The sequence below is a fragment of the Schistocerca cancellata genome, unplaced genomic scaffold, assembly GCF_023864275.1.
Source record: "Schistocerca cancellata isolate TAMUIC-IGC-003103 unplaced genomic scaffold, iqSchCanc2.1 HiC_scaffold_49, whole genome shotgun sequence".
Lineage (NCBI taxonomy): Eukaryota > Metazoa > Arthropoda > Insecta > Orthoptera > Acrididae > Schistocerca > Schistocerca cancellata.
The window spans coordinates 16,139-33,486 of record NW_026046113.1 but is presented as its reverse complement, the minus strand read 5'-3'; the positions used below and the strand labels follow the sequence as shown (position 1 = coordinate 33,486).

The 17,348-nt window shown below is 52.2% G+C and overlaps 12 non-coding genes across 12 annotated transcripts; all 12 read left to right on the top strand.

The window, feature by feature from the left end:
• The first annotated feature begins 1,139 nt into the window (after window positions 1-1,139).
• On the top strand, window positions 1,140-1,258 carry LOC126110979 (5S ribosomal RNA). The gene has a single exon (XR_007524063.1). It is a non-coding gene; the product is annotated as a 5S ribosomal RNA (ribosomal RNA).
• Window positions 1,259-2,552: 1,294 nt separating this feature from the next.
• Window positions 2,553-2,671, top strand: LOC126110978 (5S ribosomal RNA). The gene has a single exon (XR_007524062.1). It is a non-coding gene; the product is annotated as a 5S ribosomal RNA (ribosomal RNA).
• A 1,293-nt stretch (window positions 2,672-3,964) lies between these two features.
• Window positions 3,965-4,083, top strand: LOC126110976 (5S ribosomal RNA). The gene has a single exon (XR_007524061.1). It is a non-coding gene; the product is annotated as a 5S ribosomal RNA (ribosomal RNA).
• Window positions 4,084-5,376: 1,293 nt separating this feature from the next.
• LOC126110975 (5S ribosomal RNA) lies at window positions 5,377-5,495 on the top strand. The gene has a single exon (XR_007524060.1). It is a non-coding gene; the product is annotated as a 5S ribosomal RNA (ribosomal RNA).
• A 1,293-nt stretch (window positions 5,496-6,788) lies between these two features.
• On the top strand, window positions 6,789-6,907 carry LOC126110974 (5S ribosomal RNA). Its single transcript, XR_007524059.1, has one exon. It is a non-coding gene; the product is annotated as a 5S ribosomal RNA (ribosomal RNA).
• Window positions 6,908-8,199: 1,292 nt separating this feature from the next.
• LOC126110973 (5S ribosomal RNA) lies at window positions 8,200-8,318 on the top strand. Its single transcript, XR_007524058.1, has one exon. It is a non-coding gene; the product is annotated as a 5S ribosomal RNA (ribosomal RNA).
• Window positions 8,319-9,611: 1,293 nt separating this feature from the next.
• On the top strand, window positions 9,612-9,730 carry LOC126110971 (5S ribosomal RNA). The gene has a single exon (XR_007524056.1). It is a non-coding gene; the product is annotated as a 5S ribosomal RNA (ribosomal RNA).
• Window positions 9,731-11,023: 1,293 nt separating this feature from the next.
• LOC126110970 (5S ribosomal RNA) lies at window positions 11,024-11,142 on the top strand. Its single transcript, XR_007524055.1, has one exon. It is a non-coding gene; the product is annotated as a 5S ribosomal RNA (ribosomal RNA).
• A 1,292-nt stretch (window positions 11,143-12,434) lies between these two features.
• Window positions 12,435-12,553, top strand: LOC126110969 (5S ribosomal RNA). The gene has a single exon (XR_007524054.1). It is a non-coding gene; the product is annotated as a 5S ribosomal RNA (ribosomal RNA).
• Window positions 12,554-13,846: 1,293 nt separating this feature from the next.
• Window positions 13,847-13,965, top strand: LOC126110968 (5S ribosomal RNA). The gene has a single exon (XR_007524053.1). It is a non-coding gene; the product is annotated as a 5S ribosomal RNA (ribosomal RNA).
• A 1,292-nt stretch (window positions 13,966-15,257) lies between these two features.
• On the top strand, window positions 15,258-15,376 carry LOC126110967 (5S ribosomal RNA). The gene has a single exon (XR_007524052.1). It is a non-coding gene; the product is annotated as a 5S ribosomal RNA (ribosomal RNA).
• A 1,291-nt stretch (window positions 15,377-16,667) lies between these two features.
• On the top strand, window positions 16,668-16,791 carry LOC126110981 (5S ribosomal RNA). Its single transcript, XR_007524065.1, has one exon. It is a non-coding gene; the product is annotated as a 5S ribosomal RNA (ribosomal RNA).
• The last annotated feature ends 557 nt before the right edge of the window (window positions 16,792-17,348 follow it).

The window sequence follows — 17,348 nt, the reverse complement described above, 5'->3', positions numbered from 1 at the left end:
AATGCGCGAAGGAAGAGTGCTAGGAACTCGTTGAAAATGACAAAACACTACCAATCGACAGATGTGTTCTTGAAATGCGCCAGAGCCTACTGTTACGCAGCAGTGCTAAATTCCGAAAAGTAACTAAATAAATAAATAAATAAAAAAAAACCAACCGTTCTCGTGCCATCACCCAAGTTAAGCAACAACGTTAGTATTCGGATCGGCGACTGCCTGGGACCTCTGGCTGTCTTCATATTTTGCTTTCTTGTCGCCAGCCCTGCCAGCCGTCTCTTCACGCTACCTTTCCGATGCGACAAAGATGTTTCCACAATGACTTAAATCTGTTGTAATAAACAAAAGATACGATATTAGGGAACTCAGTTTGAAGAAGCGTGTGCCAAGGAAGATTTCCAAAGTGTCTCTGGAAATAACAAAACAGTATTAAGCGGCAGAAATGTTCCGAAATACGTCCGGGCTTATTGTTTTGTAGCAGTGTACACGTGCAAATTTGTAAACAAAAATTCTGTGTCTTCTGTCCTTGGTTTCGCACCTTTCCATGGCACGGCACAGCGCTGCTCTAGTAGCTCCGAACGGCCGCCCACGGCGTCTCGGACACGCCGGTCAGGCCCGCGCCCGTCTCGCAGATGTTTCTCGTGCTTGTGCTGTCATATGGGCCGCGACCCGAGCGGCAGCGAGCGGCAGTCGAGCAAAGTCGGGACAAGTCGGGACGGGAGGGGGGACAGGCGCGAATGCAAATGCACCGCGCAAATTACGCATAAATCTGGAAGCGCGGCGTGTGTCAGGCAGGTGAGAAAGCTTCCGTCGGTCCAGCAGGACACTGCAACACCCCGCGCAGTGCCCCCGCCGCCCGGCCGCGCGCAAGCCCTGCGCCGGATAACAGGAACAAGGCGCGTCGCCAGTGGGTGTCGGAGGCCGCACGCACCAAACGAATGACAGGCGGTGCATCGAGCAGCTGTGTTGTGCGTCTCACCTACGTTCGGCAGTCGCCTATGAGACGCCGAGGCGAGCGCGCACTCCGCGCCACCTTCGAGGTGGAAAGACGCGCTTTGCGTCAAATGTGCCACGGAAAGCGGCGATTGCGTGTGTTGGGAGAAGAGGCGAATGCTTCCTCCGTGGTGCGGCTACAGTATAAGGACGCCAACGGCCATACCATGTTGACTACACCGGTTCTCGTCCGATCACCGAAGTTAAGCAACATCGGGCGCGGTTAGTACTTGGATGGGTGACCGCCTGGGAACACCGCGTGCTGTTGGCTCTTTCTCATTTTTTCATTTTTACGTCGCTACACCTGCCAGGCCTCTTTTCATAATAACTTTCAGGTGTCGACAAAGATGCTTCCACAAGCATTTTAAAGTACTGTATTAAACGTAAGATACGAAATTACGGTAATGAACTCGGTTTGAGTAAGAATGCGCGAAGGAAGAGTGCTAGGAACTCGTTGAAAATGACAAAACACTACCAATCGACAGATGTGTTCTTGAAATGCGCCAGAGCCTACTGTTACGCAGCAGTGCTAAATTCCGAAAAGTAACTAAATAAATAAATAAATAAAAAAAAAACCAACCGTTCTCGTGCCATCACCCAAGTTAAGCAACAACGTTAGTATTCGGATCGGCGACTGCCTGGGACCTCTGGCTGTCTTCATATTTTGCTTTCTTGTCGCCAGCCCTGCCAGCCGTCTCTTCACGCTACCTTTCCGATGCGACAAAGATGTTTCCACAATGACTTAAATCTGTTGTAATAAACAAAAGATACGATATTAGGGAACTCAGTTTGAAGAGAGCGTGTGCCAAGGAAGATTTCCAAAGTGTCTCTGGAAATAACAAAACAGTATTAAGCGGCAGAAATGTTCCGAAATACGTCCGGGCTTATTGTTTTGTAGCAGTGTACACGTGCAAATTTGTAAACAAAAATTCTGTGTCTTCTGTCCTTGGTTTCGCACCTTTCCATGGCACGGCACAGCGCTGCTCTAGTAGCTCCGAACGGCCGCCCACGGCGTCTCGGACACGCCGGTCAGGCCCGCGCCCGTCTCGCAGATGTTTCTCGTGCTTGTGCTGTCATATGGGCCGCGACCCGAGCGGCAGCGAGCGGCAGTCGAGCAAAGTCGGGACAAGTCGGGACGGGAGGGGGGACAGGCGCGAATGCAAATGCACCGCGCAAATTACGCATAAATCTGGAAGCGCGGCGTGTGTCAGGCAGGTGAGAAAGCTTCCGTCGGTCCAGCAGGACACTGCAACACCCCGCGCAGTGCCCCCGCCGCCCGGCCGCGCGCAAGCCCTGCGCCGGATAACAGGAACAAGGCGCGTCGCCAGTGGGTGTCGGAGGCCGCACGCACCAAACGAATGACAGGCGGTGCATCGAGCAGCTGTGTTGTGCGTCTCACCTACGTTCGGCAGTCGCCTATGAGACGCCGAGGCGAGCGCGCACTCCGCGCCACCTTCGAGGTGGAAAGACGCGCTTTGCGTCAAATGTGCCACGGAAAGCGGCGATTGCGTGTGTTGGGAGAAGAGGCGAATGCTTCCTCCGTGGTGCGGCTACAGTATAAGGACGCCAACGGCCATACCATGTTGACTACACCGGTTCTCGTCCGATCACCGAAGTTAAGCAACATCGGGCGCGGTTAGTACTTGGATGGGTGACCGCCTGGGAACACCGCGTGCTGTTGGCTCTTTCTCATTTTTTCATTTTTACGTCGCTACACCTGCCAGGCCTCTTTTCATAATAACTTTCAGGTGTCGACAAAGATGCTTCCACAAGCATTTTAAAGTACTGTATTAAACGTAAGATACGAAATTACGGTAATGAACTCGGTTTGAGTAAGAATGCGCGAAGGAAGAGTGCTAGGAACTCGTTGAAAATGACAAAACACTACCAATCGACAGATGTGTTCTTGAAATGCGCCAGAGCCTACTGTTACGCAGCAGTGCTAAATTCCGAAAAGTAACTAAATAAATAAATAAATAAAAAAAAAACCAACCGTTCTCGTGCCATCACCCAAGTTAAGCAACAACGTTAGTATTCGGATCGGCGACTGCCTGGGACCTCTGGCTGTCTTCATATTTTGCTTTCTTGTCGCCAGCCCTGCCAGCCGTCTCTTCACGCTACCTTTCCGATGCGACAAAGATGTTTCCACAATGACTTAAATCTGTTGTAATAAACAAAAGATACGATATTAGGGAACTCAGTTTGAAGAAGCGTGTGCCAAGGAAGATTTCCAAAGTGTCTCTGGAAATAACAAAACAGTATTAAGCGGCAGAAATGTTCCGAAATACGTCCGGGCTTATTGTTTTGTAGCAGTGTACACGTGCAAATTTGTAAACAAAAATTCTGTGTCTTCTGTCCTTGGTTTCGCACCTTTCCATGGCACGGCACAGCGCTGCTCTAGTAGCTCCGAACGGCCGCCCACGGCGTCTCGGACACGCCGGTCAGGCCCGCGCCCGTCTCGCAGATGTTTCTCGTGCTTGTGCTGTCATATGGGCCGCGACCCGAGCGGCAGCGAGCGGCAGTCGAGCAAAGTCGGGACAAGTCGGGACGGGAGGGGGGACAGGCGCGAATGCAAATGCACCGCGCAAATTACGCATAAATCTGGAAGCGCGGCGTGTGTCAGGCAGGTGAGAAAGCTTCCGTCGGTCCAGCAGGACACTGCAACACCCCGCGCAGTGCCCCCGCCGCCCGGCCGCGCGCAAGCCCTGCGCCGGATAACAGGAACAAGGCGCGTCGCCAGTGGGTGTCGGAGGCCGCACGCACCAAACGAATGACAGGCGGTGCATCGAGCAGCTGTGTTGTGCGTCTCACCTACGTTCGGCAGTCGCCTATGAGACGCCGAGGCGAGCGCGCACTCCGCGCCACCTTCGAGGTGGAAAGACGCGCTTTGCGTCAAATGTGCCACGGAAAGCGGCGATTGCGTGTGTTGGGAGAAGAGGCGAATGCTTCCTCCGTGGTGCGGCTACAGTATAAGGACGCCAACGGCCATACCATGTTGACTACACCGGTTCTCGTCCGATCACCGAAGTTAAGCAACATCGGGCGCGGTTAGTACTTGGATGGGTGACCGCCTGGGAACACCGCGTGCTGTTGGCTCTTTCTCATTTTTTCATTTTTACGTCGCTACACCTGCCAGGCCTCTTTTCATAATAACTTTCAGGTGTCGACAAAGATGCTTCCACAAGCATTTTAAAGTACTGTATTAAACGTAAGATACGAAATTACGGTAATGAACTCGGTTTGAGTAAGAATGCGCGAAGGAAGAGTGCTAGGAACTCGTTGAAAATGACAAAACACTACCAATCGACAGATGTGTTCTTGAAATGCGCCAGAGCCTACTGTTACGCAGCAGTGCTAAATTCCGAAAAGTAACTAAATAAATAAATAAATAAAAAAAAAACCAACCGTTCTCGTGCCATCACCCAAGTTAAGCAACAACGTTAGTATTCGGATCGGCGACTGCCTGGGACCTCTGGCTGTCTTCATATTTTGCTTTCTTGTCGCCAGCCCTGCCAGCCGTCTCTTCACGCTACCTTTCCGATGCGACAAAGATGTTTCCACAATGACTTAAATCTGTTGTAATAAACAAAAGATACGATATTAGGGAACTCAGTTTGAAGAAGCGTGTGCCAAGGAAGATTTCCAAAGTGTCTCTGGAAATAACAAAACAGTATTAAGCGGCAGAAATGTTCCGAAATACGTCCGGGCTTATTGTTTTGTAGCAGTGTACACGTGCAAATTTGTAAACAAAAATTCTGTGTCTTCTGTCCTTGGTTTCGCACCTTTCCATGGCACGGCACAGCGCTGCTCTAGTAGCTCCGAACGGCCGCCCACGGCGTCTCGGACACGCCGGTCAGGCCCGCGCCCGTCTCGCAGATGTTTCTCGTGCTTGTGCTGTCATATGGGCCGCGACCCGAGCGGCAGCGAGCGGCAGTCGAGCAAAGTCGGGACAAGTCGGGACGGGAGGGGGGACAGGCGCGAATGCAAATGCACCGCGCAAATTACGCATAAATCTGGAAGCGCGGCGTGTGTCAGGCAGGTGAGAAAGCTTCCGTCGGTCCAGCAGGACACTGCAACACCCCGCGCAGTGCCCCCGCCGCCCGGCCGCGCGCAAGCCCTGCGCCGGATAACAGGAACAAGGCGCGTCGCCAGTGGGTGTCGGAGGCCGCACGCACCAAACGAATGACAGGCGGTGCATCGAGCAGCTGTGTTGTGCGTCTCACCTACGTTCGGCAGTCGCCTATGAGACGCCGAGGCGAGCGCGCACTCCGCGCCACCTTCGAGGTGGAAAGACGCGCTTTGCGTCAAATGTGCCACGGAAAGCGGCGATTGCGTGTGTTGGGAGAAGAGGCGAATGCTTCCTCCGTGGTGCGGCTACAGTATAAGGACGCCAACGGCCATACCATGTTGACTACACCGGTTCTCGTCCGATCACCGAAGTTAAGCAACATCGGGCGCGGTTAGTACTTGGATGGGTGACCGCCTGGGAACACCGCGTGCTGTTGGCTCTTTCTCATTTTTTCATTTTTACGTCGCTACACCTGCCAGGCCTCTTTTCATAATAACTTTCAGGTGTCGACAAAGATGCTTCCACAAGCATTTTAAAGTACTGTATTAAACGTAAGATACGAAATTACGGTAATGAACTCGGTTTGAGTAAGAATGCGCGAAGGAAGAGTGCTAGGAACTCGTTGAAAATGACAAAACACTACCAATCGACAGATGTGTTCTTGAAATGCGCCAGAGCCTACTGTTACGCAGCAGTGCTAAATTCCGAAAAGTAACTAAATAAATAAATAAATAAAAAAAAAACCAACCGTTCTCGTGCCATCACCCAAGTTAAGCAACAACGTTAGTATTCGGATCGGCGACTGCCTGGGACCTCTGGCTGTCTTCATATTTTGCTTTCTTGTCGCCAGCCCTGCCAGCCGTCTCTTCACGCTACCTTTCCGATGCGACAAAGATGTTTCCACAATGACTTAAATCTGTTGTAATAAACAAAAGATACGATATTAGGGAACTCAGTTTGAAGAAGCGTGTGCCAAGGAAGATTTCCAAAGTGTCTCTGGAAATAACAAAACAGTATTAAGCGGCAGAAATGTTCCGAAATACGTCCGGGCTTATTGTTTTGTAGCAGTGTACACGTGCAAATTTGTAAACAAAAATTCTGTGTCTTCTGTCCTTGGTTTCGCACCTTTCCATGGCACGGCACAGCGCTGCTCTAGTAGCTCCGAACGGCCGCCCACGGCGTCTCGGACACGCCGGTCAGGCCCGCGCCCGTCTCGCAGATGTTTCTCGTGCTTGTGCTGTCATATGGGCCGCGACCCGAGCGGCAGCGAGCGGCAGTCGAGCAAAGTCGGGACAAGTCGGGACGGGAGGGGGGACAGGCGCGAATGCAAATGCACCGCGCAAATTACGCATAAATCTGGAAGCGCGGCGTGTGTCAGGCAGGTGAGAAAGCTTCCGTCGGTCCAGCAGGACACTGCAACACCCCGCGCAGTGCCCCCGCCGCCCGGCCGCGCGCAAGCCCTGCGCCGGATAACAGGAACAAGGCGCGTCGCCAGTGGGTGTCGGAGGCCGCACGCACCAAACGAATGACAGGCGGTGCATCGAGCAGCTGTGTTGTGCGTCTCACCTACGTTCGGCAGTCGCCTATGAGACGCCGAGGCGAGCGCGCACTCCGCGCCACCTTCGAGGTGGAAAGACGCGCTTTGCGTCAAATGTGCCACGGAAAGCGGCGATTGCGTGTGTTGGGAGAAGAGGCGAATGCTTCCTCCGTGGTGCGGCTACAGTATAAGGACGCCAACGGCCATACCATGTTGACTACACCGGTTCTCGTCCGATCACCGAAGTTAAGCAACATCGGGCGCGGTTAGTACTTGGATGGGTGACCGCCTGGGAACACCGCGTGCTGTTGGCTCTTTCTCATTTTTTCATTTTTACGTCGCTACACCTGCCAGGCCTCTTTTCATAATAACTTTCAGGTGTCGACAAAGATGCTTCCACAAGCATTTTAAAGTACTGTATTAAACGTAAGATACGAAATTACGGTAATGAACTCGGTTTGAGTAAGAATGCGCGAAGGAAGAGTGCTAGGAACTCGTTGAAAATGACAAAACACTACCAATCGACAGATGTGTTCTTGAAATGCGCCAGAGCCTACTGTTACGCAGCAGTGCTAAATTCCGAAAAGTAACTAAATAAATAAATAAATAAAAAAAAACCAACCGTTCTCGTGCCATCACCCAAGTTAAGCAACAACGTTAGTATTCGGATCGGCGACTGCCTGGGACCTCTGGCTGTCTTCATATTTTGCTTTCTTGTCGCCAGCCCTGCCAGCCGTCTCTTCACGCTACCTTTCCGATGCGACAAAGATGTTTCCACAATGACTTAAATCTGTTGTAATAAACAAAAGATACGATATTAGGGAACTCAGTTTGAAGAAGCGTGTGCCAAGGAAGATTTCCAAAGTGTCTCTGGAAATAACAAAACAGTATTAAGCGGCAGAAATGTTCCGAAATACGTCCGGGCTTATTGTTTTGTAGCAGTGTACACGTGCAAATTTGTAAACAAAAATTCTGTGTCTTCTGTCCTTGGTTTCGCACCTTTCCATGGCACGGCACAGCGCTGCTCTAGTAGCTCCGAACGGCCGCCCACGGCGTCTCGGACACGCCGGTCAGGCCCGCGCCCGTCTCGCAGATGTTTCTCGTGCTTGTGCTGTCATATGGGCCGCGACCCGAGCGGCAGCGAGCGGCAGTCGAGCAAAGTCGGGACAAGTCGGGACGGGAGGGGGGACAGGCGCGAATGCAAATGCACCGCGCAAATTACGCATAAATCTGGAAGCGCGGCGTGTGTCAGGCAGGTGAGAAAGCTTCCGTCGGTCCAGCAGGACACTGCAACACCCCGCGCAGTGCCCCCGCCGCCCGGCCGCGCGCAAGCCCTGCGCCGGATAACAGGAACAAGGCGCGTCGCCAGTGGGTGTCGGAGGCCGCACGCACCAAACGAATGACAGGCGGTGCATCGAGCAGCTGTGTTGTGCGTCTCACCTACGTTCGGCAGTCGCCTATGAGACGCCGAGGCGAGCGCGCACTCCGCGCCACCTTCGAGGTGGAAAGACGCGCTTTGCGTCAAATGTGCCACGGAAAGCGGCGATTGCGTGTGTTGGGAGAAGAGGCGAATGCTTCCTCCGTGGTGCGGCTACAGTATAAGGACGCCAACGGCCATACCATGTTGACTACACCGGTTCTCGTCCGATCACCGAAGTTAAGCAACATCGGGCGCGGTTAGTACTTGGATGGGTGACCGCCTGGGAACACCGCGTGCTGTTGGCTCTTTCTCATTTTTTCATTTTTACGTCGCTACACCTGCCAGGCCTCTTTTCATAATAACTTTCAGGTGTCGACAAAGATGCTTCCACAAGCATTTTAAAGTACTGTATTAAACGTAAGATACGAAATTACGGTAATGAACTCGGTTTGAGTAAGAATGCGCGAAGGAAGAGTGCTAGGAACTCGTTGAAAATGACAAAACACTACCAATCGACAGATGTGTTCTTGAAATGCGCCAGAGCCTACTGTTACGCAGCAGTGCTAAATTCCGAAAAGTAACTAAATAAATAAATAAATAAAAAAAAAACCAACCGTTCTCGTGCCATCACCCAAGTTAAGCAACAACGTTAGTATTCGGATCGGCGACTGCCTGGGACCTCTGGCTGTCTTCATATTTTGCTTTCTTGTCGCCAGCCCTGCCAGCCGTCTCTTCACGCTACCTTTCCGATGCGACAAAGATGTTTCCACAATGACTTAAATCTGTTGTAATAAACAAAAGATACGATATTAGGGAACTCAGTTTGAAGAAGCGTGTGCCAAGGAAGATTTCCAAAGTGTCTCTGGAAATAACAAAACAGTATTAAGCGGCAGAAATGTTCCGAAATACGTCCGGGCTTATTGTTTTGTAGCAGTGTACACGTGCAAATTTGTAAACAAAAATTCTGTGTCTTCTGTCCTTGGTTTCGCACCTTTCCATGGCACGGCACAGCGCTGCTCTAGTAGCTCCGAACGGCCGCCCACGGCGTCTCGGACACGCCGGTCAGGCCCGCGCCCGTCTCGCAGATGTTTCTCGTGCTTGTGCTGTCATATGGGCCGCGACCCGAGCGGCAGCGAGCGGCAGTCGAGCAAAGTCGGGACAAGTCGGGACGGGAGGGGGGACAGGCGCGAATGCAAATGCACCGCGCAAATTACGCATAAATCTGGAAGCGCGGCGTGTGTCAGGCAGGTGAGAAAGCTTCCGTCGGTCCAGCAGGACACTGCAACACCCCGCGCAGTGCCCCCGCCGCCCGGCCGCGCGCAAGCCCTGCGCCGGATAACAGGAACAAGGCGCGTCGCCAGTGGGTGTCGGAGGCCGCACGCACCAAACGAATGACAGGCGGTGCATCGAGCAGCTGTGTTGTGCGTCTCACCTACGTTCGGCAGTCGCCTATGAGACGCCGAGGCGAGCGCGCACTCCGCGCCACCTTCGAGGTGGAAAGACGCGCTTTGCGTCAAATGTGCCACGGAAAGCGGCGATTGCGTGTGTTGGGAGAAGAGGCGAATGCTTCCTCCGTGGTGCGGCTACAGTATAAGGACGCCAACGGCCATACCATGTTGACTACACCGGTTCTCGTCCGATCACCGAAGTTAAGCAACATCGGGCGCGGTTAGTACTTGGATGGGTGACCGCCTGGGAACACCGCGTGCTGTTGGCTCTTTCTCATTTTTTCATTTTTACGTCGCTACACCTGCCAGGCCTCTTTTCATAATAACTTTCAGGTGTCGACAAAGATGCTTCCACAAGCATTTTAAAGTACTGTATTAAACGTAAGATACGAAATTACGGTAATGAACTCGGTTTGAGTAAGAATGCGCGAAGGAAGAGTGCTAGGAACTCGTTGAAAATGACAAAACACTACCAATCGACAGATGTGTTCTTGAAATGCGCCAGAGCCTACTGTTACGCAGCAGTGCTAAATTCCGAAAAGTAACTAAATAAATAAATAAATAAAAAAAAAACCAACCGTTCTCGTGCCATCACCCAAGTTAAGCAACAACGTTAGTATTCGGATCGGCGACTGCCTGGGACCTCTGGCTGTCTTCATATTTTGCTTTCTTGTCGCCAGCCCTGCCAGCCGTCTCTTCACGCTACCTTTCCGATGCGACAAAGATGTTTCCACAATGACTTAAATCTGTTGTAATAAACAAAAGATACGATATTAGGGAACTCAGTTTGAAGAAGCGTGTGCCAAGGAAGATTTCCAAAGTGTCTCTGGAAATAACAAAACAGTATTAAGCGGCAGAAATGTTCCGAAATACGTCCGGGCTTATTGTTTTGTAGCAGTGTACACGTGCAAATTTGTAAACAAAAATTCTGTGTCTTCTGTCCTTGGTTTCGCACCTTTCCATGGCACGGCACAGCGCTGCTCTAGTAGCTCCGAACGGCCGCCCACGGCGTCTCGGACACGCCGGTCAGGCCCGCGCCCGTCTCGCAGATGTTTCTCGTGCTTGTGCTGTCATATGGGCCGCGACCCGAGCGGCAGCGAGCGGCAGTCGAGCAAAGTCGGGACAAGTCGGGACGGGAGGGGGGACAGGCGCGAATGCAAATGCACCGCGCAAATTACGCATAAATCTGGAAGCGCGGCGTGTGTCAGGCAGGTGAGAAAGCTTCCGTCGGTCCAGCAGGACACTGCAACACCCCGCGCAGTGCCCCCGCCGCCCGGCCGCGCGCAAGCCCTGCGCCGGATAACAGGAACAAGGCGCGTCGCCAGTGGGTGTCGGAGGCCGCACGCACCAAACGAATGACAGGCGGTGCATCGAGCAGCTGTGTTGTGCGTCTCACCTACGTTCGGCAGTCGCCTATGAGACGCCGAGGCGAGCGCGCACTCCGCGCCACCTTCGAGGTGGAAAGACGCGCTTTGCGTCAAATGTGCCACGGAAAGCGGCGATTGCGTGTGTTGGGAGAAGAGGCGAATGCTTCCTCCGTGGTGCGGCTACAGTATAAGGACGCCAACGGCCATACCATGTTGACTACACCGGTTCTCGTCCGATCACCGAAGTTAAGCAACATCGGGCGCGGTTAGTACTTGGATGGGTGACCGCCTGGGAACACCGCGTGCTGTTGGCTCTTTCTCATTTTTTCATTTTTACGTCGCTACACCTGCCAGGCCTCTTTTCATAATAACTTTCAGGTGTCGACAAAGATGCTTCCACAAGCATTTTAAAGTACTGTATTAAACGTAAGATACGAAATTACGGTAATGAACTCGGTTTGAGTAAGAATGCGCGAAGGAAGAGTGCTAGGAACTCGTTGAAAATGACAAAACACTACCAATCGACAGATGTGTTCTTGAAATGCGCCAGAGCCTACTGTTACGCAGCAGTGCTAAATTCCGAAAAGTAACTAAATAAATAAATAAATAAAAAAAAACCAACCGTTCTCGTGCCATCACCCAAGTTAAGCAACAACGTTAGTATTCGGATCGGCGACTGCCTGGGACCTCTGGCTGTCTTCATATTTTGCTTTCTTGTCGCCAGCCCTGCCAGCCGTCTCTTCACGCTACCTTTCCGATGCGACAAAGATGTTTCCACAATGACTTAAATCTGTTGTAATAAACAAAAGATACGATATTAGGGAACTCAGTTTGAAGAAGCGTGTGCCAAGGAAGATTTCCAAAGTGTCTCTGGAAATAACAAAACAGTATTAAGCGGCAGAAATGTTCCGAAATACGTCCGGGCTTATTGTTTTGTAGCAGTGTACACGTGCAAATTTGTAAACAAAAATTCTGTGTCTTCTGTCCTTGGTTTCGCACCTTTCCATGGCACGGCACAGCGCTGCTCTAGTAGCTCCGAACGGCCGCCCACGGCGTCTCGGACACGCCGGTCAGGCCCGCGCCCGTCTCGCAGATGTTTCTCGTGCTTGTGCTGTCATATGGGCCGCGACCCGAGCGGCAGCGAGCGGCAGTCGAGCAAAGTCGGGACAAGTCGGGACGGGAGGGGGGACAGGCGCGAATGCAAATGCACCGCGCAAATTACGCATAAATCTGGAAGCGCGGCGTGTGTCAGGCAGGTGAGAAAGCTTCCGTCGGTCCAGCAGGACACTGCAACACCCCGCGCAGTGCCCCCGCCGCCCGGCCGCGCGCAAGCCCTGCGCCGGATAACAGGAACAAGGCGCGTCGCCAGTGGGTGTCGGAGGCCGCACGCACCAAACGAATGACAGGCGGTGCATCGAGCAGCTGTGTTGTGCGTCTCACCTACGTTCGGCAGTCGCCTATGAGACGCCGAGGCGAGCGCGCACTCCGCGCCACCTTCGAGGTGGAAAGACGCGCTTTGCGTCAAATGTGCCACGGAAAGCGGCGATTGCGTGTGTTGGGAGAAGAGGCGAATGCTTCCTCCGTGGTGCGGCTACAGTATAAGGACGCCAACGGCCATACCATGTTGACTACACCGGTTCTCGTCCGATCACCGAAGTTAAGCAACATCGGGCGCGGTTAGTACTTGGATGGGTGACCGCCTGGGAACACCGCGTGCTGTTGGCTCTTTCTCATTTTTTCATTTTTACGTCGCTACACCTGCCAGGCCTCTTTTCATAATAACTTTCAGGTGTCGACAAAGATGCTTCCACAAGCATTTTAAAGTACTGTATTAAACGTAAGATACGAAATTACGGTAATGAACTCGGTTTGAGTAAGAATGCGCGAAGGAAGAGTGCTAGGAACTCGTTGAAAATGACAAAACACTACCAATCGACAGATGTGTTCTTGAAATGCGCCAGAGCCTACTGTTACGCAGCAGTGCTAAATTCCGAAAAGTAACTAAATAAATAAATAAATAAAAAAAAACCAACCGTTCTCGTGCCATCACCCAAGTTAAGCAACAACGTTAGTATTCGGATCGGCGACTGCCTGGGACCTCTGGCTGTCTTCATATTTTGCTTTCTTGTCGCCAGCCCTGCCAGCCGTCTCTTCACGCTACCTTTCCGATGCGACAAAGATGTTTCCACAATGACTTAAATCTGTTGTAATAAACAAAAGATACGATATTAGGGAACTCAGTTTGAAGAAGCGTGTGCCAAGGAAGATTTCCAAAGTGTCTCTGGAAATAACAAAAACAGTATTAAGCGGCAGAAATGTTCCGAAATACGTCCGGGCTTATTGTTTTGTAGCAGTGTACACGTGCAAATTTGTAAACAAAAATTCTGTGTCTTCTGTCCTTGGTTTCGCACCTTTCCATGGCACGGCACAGCGCTGCTCTAGTAGCTCCGAACGGCCGCCCACGGCGTCTCGGACACGCCGGTCAGGCCCGCGCCCGTCTCGCAGATGTTTCTCGTGCTTGTGCTGTCATATGGGCCGCGACCCGAGCGGCAGCGAGCGGCAGTCGAGCAAAGTCGGGACAAGTCGGGACGGGAGGGGGGACAGGCGCGAATGCAAATGCACCGCGCAAATTACGCATAAATCTGGAAGCGCGGCGTGTGTCAGGCAGGTGAGAAAGCTTCCGTCGGTCCAGCAGGACACTGCAACACCCCGCGCAGTGCCCCCGCCGCCCGGCCGCGCGCAAGCCCTGCGCCGGATAACAGGAACAAGGCGCGTCGCCAGTGGGTGTCGGAGGCCGCACGCACCAAACGAATGACAGGCGGTGCATCGAGCAGCTGTGTTGTGCGTCTCACCTACGTTCGGCAGTCGCCTATGAGACGCCGAGGCGAGCGCGCACTCCGCGCCACCTTCGAGGTGGAAAGACGCGCTTTGCGTCAAATGTGCCACGGAAAGCGGCGATTGCGTGTGTTGGGAGAAGAGGCGAATGCTTCCTCCGTGGTGCGGCTACAGTATAAGGACGCCAACGGCCATACCATGTTGACTACACCGGTTCTCGTCCGATCACCGAAGTTAAGCAACATCGGGCGCGGTTAGTACTTGGATGGGTGACCGCCTGGGAACACCGCGTGCTGTTGGCTCTTTCTCATTTTTTCATTTTTACGTCGCTACACCTGCCAGGCCTCTTTTCATAATAACTTTCAGGTGTCGACAAAGATGCTTCCACAAGCATTTTAAAGTACTGTATTAAACGTAAGATACGAAATTACGGTAATGAACTCGGTTTGAGTAAGAATGCGCGAAGGAAGAGTGCTAGGAACTCGTTGAAAATGACAAAACACTACCAATCGACAGATGTGTTCTTGAAATGCGCCAGAGCCTACTGTTACGCAGCAGTGCTAAATTCCGAAAAGTAACTAAATAAATAAATAAATAAAAAAAAACCAACCGTTCTCGTGCCATCACCCAAGTTAAGCAACAACGTTAGTATTCGGATCGGCGACTGCCTGGGACCTCTGGCTGTCTTCATATTTTGCTTTCTTGTCGCCAGCCCTGCCAGCCGTCTCTTCACGCTACCTTTCCGATGCGACAAAGATGTTTCCACAATGACTTAAATCTGTTGTAATAAACAAAAGATACGATATTAGGGAACTCAGTTTGAAGAAGCGTGTGCCAAGGAAGATTTCCAAAGTGTCTCTGGAAATAACAAAACAGTATTAAGCGGCAGAAATGTTCCGAAATACGTCCGGGCTTATTGTTTTGTAGCAGTGTACACGTGCAAATTTGTAAACAAAAATTCTGTGTCTTCTGTCCTTGGTTTCGCACCTTTCCATGGCACGGCACAGCGCTGCTCTAGTAGCTCCGAACGGCCGCCCACGGCGTCTCGGACACGCCGGTCAGGCCCGCGCCCGTCTCGCAGATGTTTCTCGTGCTTGTGCTGTCATATGGGCCGCGACCCGAGCGGCAGCGAGCGGCAGTCGAGCAAAGTCGGGACAAGTCGGGACGGGAGGGGGGACAGGCGCGAATGCAAATGCACCGCGCAAATTACGCATAAATCTGGAAGCGCGGCGTGTGTCAGGCAGGTGAGAAAGCTTCCGTCGGTCCAGCAGGACACTGCAACACCCCGCGCAGTGCCCCCGCCGCCCGGCCGCGCGCAAGCCCTGCGCCGGATAACAGGAACAAGGCGCGTCGCCAGTGGGTGTCGGAGGCCGCACGCACCAAACGAATGACAGGCGGTGCATCGAGCAGCTGTGTTGTGCGTCTCACCTACGTTCGGCAGTCGCCTATGAGACGCCGAGGCGAGCGCGCACTCCGCGCCACCTTCGAGGTGGAAAGACGCGCTTTGCGTCAAATGTGCCACGGAAAGCGGCGATTGCGTGTGTTGGGAGAAGAGGCGAATGCTTCCTCCGTGGTGCGGCTACAGTATAAGGACGCCAACGGCCATACCATGTTGACTACACCGGTTCTCGTCCGATCACCGAAGTTAAGCAACATCGGGCGCGGTTAGTACTTGGATGGGTGACCGCCTGGGAACACCGCGTGCTGTTGGCTCTTTCTCATTTTTTCATTTTTACGTCGCTACACCTGCCAGGCCTCTTTTCATAATAACTTTCAGGTGTCGACAAAGATGCTTCCACAAGCATTTTAAAGTACTGTATTAAACGTAAGATACGAAATTACGGTAATGAACTCGGTTTGAGTAAGAATGCGCGAAGGAAGAGTGCTAGGAACTCGTTGAAAATGACAAAACACTACCAATCGACAGATGTGTTCTTGAAATGCGCCAGAGCCTACTGTTACGCAGCAGTGCTAAATTCCGAAAAGTAACTAAATAAATAAATAAATAAAAAAAAACCAACCGTTCTCGTGCCATCACCCAAGTTAAGCAACAACGTTAGTATTCGGATCGGCGACTGCCTGGGACCTCTGGCTGTCTTCATATTTTGCTTTCTTGTCGCCAGCCCTGCCAGCCGTCTCTTCACGCTACCTTTCCGATGCGACAAAGATGTTTCCACAATGACTTAAATCTGTTGTAATAAACAAAAGATACGATATTAGGGAACTCAGTTTGAAGAAGCGTGTGCCAAGGAAGATTTCCAAAGTGTCTCTGGAAATAACAAAACAGTATTAAGCGGCAGAAATGTTCCGAAATACGTCCGGGCTTATTGTTTTGTAGCAGTGTACACGTGCAAATTTGTAAACAAAAATTCTGTGTCTTCTGTCCTTGGTTTCGCACCTTTCCATGGCACGGCAAGCGCTGCTCTAGTAGCTCCGAACGGCCGCCCACGGCGTCTCGGACACGCCGGTCAGGCCCGCGCCCGTCTCGCAGATGTTTCTCGTGCTTGTGCTGTCATATGGGCCGCGACCCGAGCGGCAGCGAGCGGCAGTCGAGCAAAGTCGGGACAAGTCGGGACGGGAGGGGGGACAGGCGCGAATGCAAATGCACCGCGCAAATTACGCATAAATCTGGAAGCGCGGCGTGTGTCAGGCAGGTGAGAAAGCTTCCGTCGGTCCAGCAGGACACTGCAACACCCCGCGCAGTGCCCCCGCCGCCCGGCCGCGCGCAAGCCCTGCGCCGGATAACAGGAACAAGGCGCGTCGCCAGTGGGTGTCGGAGGCCGCACGCACCAAACGAATGACAGGCGGTGCATCGAGCAGCTGTGTTGTGCGTCTCACCTACGTTCGGCAGTCGCCTATGAGACGCCGAGGCGAGCGCGCACTCCGCGCCACCTTCGAGGTGGAAAGACGCGCTTTGCGTCAAATGTGCCACGGAAAGCGGCGATTGCGTGTGTTGGGAGAAGAGGCGAATGCTTCCTCCGTGGTGCGGCTACAGTATAAGGACGCCAACGGCCATACCATGTTGACTACACCGGTTCTCGTCCGATCACCGAAGTTAAGCAACATCGGGCGCGGTTAGTACTTGGATGGGTGGGGTGACCGCCTGGGAACACCGCGTGCTGTTGGCTCTTTCTCATTTTTTCATTTTTACGTCGCTACACCTGCCAGGCCTCTTTTCATAATAACTTTCAGGTGTCGACAAAGATGCTTCCACAAGCATTTTAAAGTACTGTATTAAACGTAAGATACGAAATTACGGTAATGAACTCGGTTTGAGTAAGAATGCGCGAAGGAAGAGTGCTAGGAACTCGTTGAAAATGACAAAACACTACCAATCGACAGATGTGTTCTTGAAATGCGCCAGAGCCTACTGTTACGCAGCAGTGCTAAATTCCGAAAAGTAACTAAATAAATAAATAAATAAAAAAAAAACCAACCGTTCTCGTGCCATCACCCAAGTTAAGCAACAACGTTAGTATTCGGATCGGCGACTGCCTGGGACCTCTGGCTGTCTTCATATTTTGCTTTCTTGTCGCCAGCCCTGCCAGCCGTCTCTTCACGCTACCTTTCCGATGCGACAAAGATGTTTCCACAATGACTTAAATCTGTTGTAATAAACAAAAGATACGATATTAGGGAACTCAGTTTGAAGAAGCGTGTGCCAAGGAAGATTTCCAAAGTGTCT